Raw genomic sequence first — 7010 nt, forward strand, 5'->3', positions numbered from 1 at the left:
ATAATAAAAACAAGTTGAATGATTACAACTTTAAAAAAACAAAATTAAAATACAACATTAAAATATTGAAACATTAAAATATTAAAATGTAGCCTCATCGCAGGAGGAGAAAGAAAGGAAAAAAGAAAGGAAAAAAGGAAAAAAGAAAGAGAGGGAGGGAATCAAATTGGCTCCAAGTCAAAGGCCAGACGGAACAACTCTGTCTTACTGGCCCTGCATAAAGAAATCAGATAAGCATGCAAAAAGGTTGCAGTCTTCACAAACCACTCTCCTGGGGAAAAGTCAGCACCAGTGCATTCAGCAGGGCTTACTTCTGAGTAGGCAAAAAGTGTACTACCAGTTCTTGGATCCCAGGATGCTGCAGGGTGACAACTCCTATAATCCCTTGTTATCTAAGATGACTGGGAATGATGGGAGTTGCAACCCAATAAAACCAAAAGACCCAAAGTTGAAGAACATTGTGTCAGTAGCCTATCTATCTAAACATACCTGCACAAAGCACCCATGGCAGGTGCCATAGCAGTTCTAATGGTTGCAGGATGCCTCCTCCTTAAAGTCCCCAGAGGAATGCTGTTGTTTTGGCTCCATCTGAGCAATGCTAAATGTTTAGTGTTGAGACTAAAGCCGTGTGGTTTTGGCCACCTTCAACCACAAATTGCACCCCCTCCGAAACATAGCAATTGCCCTCTCAATTTTCTATTTTTTTAAAAAAATAATATTTATTAATTTTCCAACCGTTTAAACACAACAAAACAGAAAAACAAACAAACAAAAAATACAGCAATACAATACAATACAAAAACACTACAAAACACTAACACATAAGACTAACAAAACAAGACACAAACCATTTAAAACACAGAACAATTTCAATATCTTATCTTTCATTCCCTTATTTCCACGACCTCCTCACGCCTCCCTTTTTGTATTCCACTTCTGTTAATTATTTCAGCAATTCCTTTCCATCTTCCTCTGTTTTCTATCCTATAATTATCTTAACACATTCTAACCTTATTTTTCCCTTTAATACTCTATTAATCTGTTTATACTTGATTCCTTATAGCATTTCTACTAAAGCCATATAACTTCATTCCAACATTTTTCTAACATTCATTGTTTTTGCAGTATTTCTATAAATAGTCTTAAACTTTTTCCAGTCTTCTTCCACTGACTCTTCTCCCTGGTCTCGGATTTCTGCCAGTCATTTCCGCCAATTCCATATAGTCCATCAACTTCATCTGCCATTCTTCCCAAGTAGCTAAATCTTGTGTCTTCCAATATTTCACAATGAGTATTCTTGCTGCTATTGTTGCATACGTGAAAAAAGTTCTATCCTTCTTTAACACCAATTGGCCGACCATGCCCAGGAGAAAGGCCTCTGGTTTCTTCAAAAGGGTATATTTAAATACCTTTTTCATTTCGTTATGAATCATCTCCCAAAGTGTCTTAATCCTTGGGCATGTCCACCAAAGGTGAACTCTAATCTTCAAATTCGTCTGTTTTTCTTTAAGTTCAGTCATAGCAAGCGTCAACTTATGTTCATCAAATTGCCTCTGTAGGGCTGGGGCTCTCTTTCTCTTTCTCTCCAGTTGTGTTACTTTCATTCAGCAGCAACGGCTTTTTCCCTGGCTTCCTCCGCAGTTTGCCGTATCAAATTAGGTTCCTGTGTCAATTTCTGGGTGGTTTCTGTATTGGTATTATTTATACTTTCTGTATTTAAGTTAATTTTAGTAATTGAAACATCCACTTTTGCATTTATCGTGTCCATTTTCCTGTTAAGCTGATCCAGTGAGTCATTTATCTTATATAATGCAGCCACTAAAGCCTCTTCTGTCGACATTCCTCTTGGTTTTAAATATACTGGTACAAAGGCAGCAACAGAAGGAGCAGGGGGGCCTGATGATGGACTTCTCCTGGATTGTTGCCAAGTCCTCCCAGACCTTAATGTTCTATCAGCAGTTGACTGGTCTGTTTTTCCTCTTCCATTTACCATAACACTTAAAAGATTCAAGGTCAGTCCCAGAGTCTCACGGTTCTTAACTTGCAGCTGGAAATTCCCCTAGCCCAGCTCTTGTAAAGCAACCAGTTTCAAAGGCTTCCACTAGGGGGAAACAGTTTCTATTTGTAATAGTCAATAATATCCTCTTTTAAACAATCCAAAATTAGTTTCAATTTTCAGTTACTTTTACTCCTTTTTAAAGCAGCCGGAGACAGTAGAAACAATGTATTTCTCTTGTTTAGCTAGCTGTCAATGAACGTTCTAAACGCTGTCAATGAACATTCCAAAAGACGTCAGTCCTGCTAGCAGCCCGTTTCCAGGGTCAGAGCGGCGGTATTTTAAATCTCTTTGCTCTCTCCCACAGGCATACTCAGTCCGCAACTTCCCCCTCTCTTCTCCTGCCTCCAAGAGGGGGTTTAATGTTCTTTGCCGATGGAAATTTAATCTTTTACAAAAGGCTTTCCAAGACTCCAGCTTGCAACTTCATTGCCTCAGTCTATTTACAAAAGGGGAAGGCAGACTTCCTGTTTTGAACCTCCCCGTTACGGTACCAAATTAAACATTTAGAAATCCAATTCTTCCGCTTCAGCTCTACTCACGGGTAATTACTTTAAAGTCAAATTGTCCACAGGAAAAGGTCAGCGCTCTCCGGCAACAGCTATGCGGCTTCGCTCCGTGGAAGAAGCAGACGATTCGATGCACCGTGCCGCTCACCCCACGCTGCTCCGGACCCCCCAAAACCGGGGTTCCCCGCGAGTGGGGGAGGCGCAAAAGGTGCCCGCCGAAACCCACGCTCACAGGCTTCTCCCACCTGTGATTTTAACGGGTCTCTGCCTTCGCCGTGGCGGCCAGACCCAGATTCCCACGGAGCAGATTCCTCCCGGTCAGAGGAATTCCGCCATTACCGGAGGCACCTCCCCGGAAGTCCTGCCATCTCAATTTTCTATCTGCAGATGGGTAGCTGGTGCATTCTAGCTAATCTTAGTTTCAGTATTCAATTTTTGATACAGGGAGTGCAAAAAAGAGTTTTATCATCGCTTTTGAAAACAGCCATGCAGTACAATCTGATCCATGTCTAAAGCGAGTCCCACTGGCTTCCATTGGATTTGCTCCCAAGTAGAGCCACAGTTTTCAAGCCGGTTGAAAACCAGCTGAGGAGCCATTGGATGTAGTGTAAATATGGCTTCATGGGTGGACAGAAGGCCTACCAAGTGAGGTGGCACATCTGATTCTCAGGGAACTGCTAATAACCCCACTGACAGCAACAATGGCAGAGTTGCGTTTAATATTGCTACTGCTAGGGCTTGAGGGGCGCCCTGCACCTGGAAGAGAAGAGAAAGGATCGTGCACATGCTATAGCAAGGGAGCACACCCACTTCTGCCTCTAGCCCTGCCCACCACTGCAATGTGGCCCCCAGAAGACTACCCAGGAACTAATGCGGTGTTGCATTCGCAAAGTAAAGGAAGGATTGAACTCTGATTAATAAGAATACACACAGAGACTTGAACCAGCAAGACTCTGGGAAGGGTGCGCATAAATCGTGTCTCTCTGTGCCTGTCCGAATGCAGCAGCCCCTGGCCCAGGTGTTTTATTCACAAAAGAACTTTTTGCAGAGTGTTCGAAAGAACCAATCAGATTTCTTCTGAGCATTTCAACAAACCCACGTGGGGACAAAGTTAAACCACTAAAACTAATTAAGCACAAATATTTCTGGGGTAAATAAGTTGAGAATTACAGTGGTGCCTCGCAAGACGAAAAGAATCCGTTCTGTGATTCTCTTCGTCTAGCGGTTTTTTCGTCTTGTGAAGCAAGCCCATTGACGGATTAGCGGATTAGTGCTATCAGCGCTATTAGCGGCTTTTAGCGGCTTATCTGCTGATTGGATCAGCTGATAAGCGGCTTAGTGGCTTAGAAAAAAGGGGGGAACCAGCAGGAACTCGCAAGACATTGTCGTCTTGCGAAGCAAGCCCATAGGAAATTCGTTTTGCGAAGCACCTCCAAAACGGAAAACTCTTTCGTCTAGCGAGTTTTCCGTCTTGCGAGGCATTCGACTTGCGGGGCACCACTGTACAAAGAAGAGCATCTGGCAACCCCGGAGGTCATAAACAATCAATACATATGATAAGAAGGCTGGCCAGGAGGACAGTGGCCATTATCCCCTTAATGTGAGATCTGTTTCCTGGCCCTAAGATTAACATCCTACATCAAAAGAAACTTGCCCCCTATCTTTGAGGACCCAGGACGCCTGCCTGTCTAAGCAACTGGGCTGTGTACGTGACAAGAGAAATGGGCAGTAGAGAAAATGGCCAGAGGTGTAGATTGATCAAGAATCATATCAAAAATAGTTTCAACCCAGTCAACGCAATGCTTTCATTGCTGACACAGATGGCTTACTCTATGTTTGTTATAATTCCTCATAGCAATCCCACCTGATCACTACATCTCTGGAAATTTACACTCCTACAATGCGGCCCTCAAGTGCATATGAATGTAAATGTAGAGGAGCGAGATCATCATTTTGATCCTACAGCCTTTTAAATATGACTGTGAGAAGCAGGGGGTTTATTGTTTTGTTGTTTTGGTTTTATTATTTACTTGTGCTTTACTTTGTATTTTATTCTGTGAACCGCGCTGAGATCTTTCGATGGAGGGCGGTATATAAATGTAATAAATAAATAAAATAAAATAAAATGGGAGAATGTTTGGCTCAACCGTATCCTGGCTCAGTTCTAGCAATGGAGCTGGGATGTGAGAAAGGAGTCTAGAGAGGCAGGCTCAGAGGAGGCAGAGGGAATGGGAGAGATCCAAGGCATAACACTTTGACTAAAGTAAGGCCCCTGCCATCCCTGCTTTTGATGTGTGAACAGGAAAGACATATGAATGACAGCCTTATCACATCCACTGTGCTTCTCAGCTCATGTGGAATGACGGGCTAGTGCCTTGGGTGAATTAAATGTGTTTCCTAGATTATGGTCAACAAACAAAATCCTCACCTTGGCTTGATCCGGGGGTCATTCGGGGCCCAGGATTTCATTTTGTGACATGCTGCTCTGCAATAAACTCCCTGAAGCTGGAAAATTTAAGACTCCTTGGAGTTTATCCCAGAACACCCCATTTCAATATTGTATGCAACATTATACTCCCATCCAGATATGGCTGACCTGTTTCTCAACGAAGCAGCCAAAAAAGCCATCTAGTTATATTTTCTCTTGTCTTAATTAAACAAGGCTGAACTGACTCAGCAGAAAGAACTCTGTTTAATGAACTGTTCATCAGCCAGCTCCGCAGGGGCTTGCAGTGGAAATAAAGAGTGACATGTAATTCAGGGCAGTGGGCTTCTGCGCTGCCTAATGGACCCTCGTCCTGATTCAGCAAAATGTCATGTTCTGCTCTAGAAATAAGGAGGTGAGGGTTGCAGGGGTTGTAGGTAATTTGGAAGGTCTCCCTCTTGGTGTTGCATTGTAACTTTGTAGCCTTCAAGATTGACAAAGGGAATCAAAGAAGTCTTATGTGGTGCATCTCAACTGATTTTATTTACAGTCATACCTCGGGTTACAGACGCTTCAAGTTGCGTGATTTCGGGTTGTGCACCACGCTGAACCCGGAAGTACTGAAATGGGTTACTTCTGGGTTTTGGCGCTTGCACATGCACAGAAGCGCTAAACGCACTTTGTGCATGCACAGAAGCGCCAAATCACAACCTGTGCGTGCGCAGATGCAGCGCTGCAGGTTGCGGACGCTGCAGGTTGCACACGTGCTTCCCCCATGGATCGTGTTCGCAACCCAAGCATCCACTGTATAGTGTTACAAAGTTTGGATGCCGCCCACTTCTCTCTGCTGAGAAGTAGTCTGGAGGTTCCAGGTCCTCACCCAGGGTCTGTGCTCCTTTGAAGTATTGAGACACGGCAGAGACTGTCGTAGCTTCAAGAAATATGGTTTGTTCACCTATTTACATCTTCAGTATGCACAGAATTGGTGCATCAATCAACAGGGGGAAAAACCGGTCCTGAGAGATCTGCATTGGCTCCCAGTACGTTTCCAAGCACAATTCAAAGTGTTGGTGCTGACCTTTAAAGCCCTAAACGGTCTCAGTCCTGTATACCTGAAGGAGTGTCTCCGCCCCCATCGTTCAGCCTGGACACTAAGGTCCAGCTCCAAGCGTCTTCTGGCAGTTCTCTCATTGCGAGAAGTGAGGTTACAGGAAACCAGACAGAGGGCCTTTTCGGTAGTGGTGCCTGCCCTGTGTAACACCCTCTCACCAGATGTCAAGGAAATAAGCAGCTATCATATTTTTAAAAGACATCTGAAGGCAGCCCTGTTTAGGGAAGTTTTGAATATTTAATGCTGTATTGTTTTTAACACTTGACTGGGAGCCGTCTAGAGTGGCTGGGGAAACTCAGCCAGATGGGCGGGGTATAAATAATAAATTATTATTATTATTTTCCCAGGGAATTGGTAGAACGAGCAGAAGTGTGTGCGAGCCCTGAAATTCCATATACAAAATAGCAACAGTGTGTAAATGTCCTGGGACACATCGGAGAGGAGCTACAAAGCCCCTGCAGGAACCCTTTTTCATTGTGCATTCATGATTTGTGCTCATGATGGCATTTGGCCAGTTGCATGCAATACTGTTTGTCCAAACACTTGAACGAAAAATCTGGACCCACATATGTTTGTTTGTGTGGCTGTGTAATAATATCAAGCCATTTTTAGCCTGCTCTCAGCTGAAAAAGGATCACAGAGTGGCTTACAATGTTCACAAACAAGACAATATCTGTCCTCAAGCTTACCCTCTAAGAGATACAACACAGGAGGAAAAGTTGGACTGAAGTACAACTGAGGGGCTGCTACAGATTCGTCATCTAATGTCCTCAGCAAAGGCATTTGGTAGCTAAAGGAAAGGCAATTCTCAGCAGGAGCTGTAGGCACAACTGAGAGTGCTAGACTGAAATAATAATTTAACATAATGTTCCTTGGCCATTTCTTTGGAAAAGAAACATTTTCTTTTCT

The sequence above is a fragment of the Podarcis bocagei genome (genome assembly GCF_964188305.1).
Source record: "Podarcis bocagei genome assembly, chromosome: 4".
Classification (NCBI taxonomy): domain Eukaryota; kingdom Metazoa; phylum Chordata; class Lepidosauria; order Squamata; family Lacertidae; genus Podarcis; species Podarcis bocagei.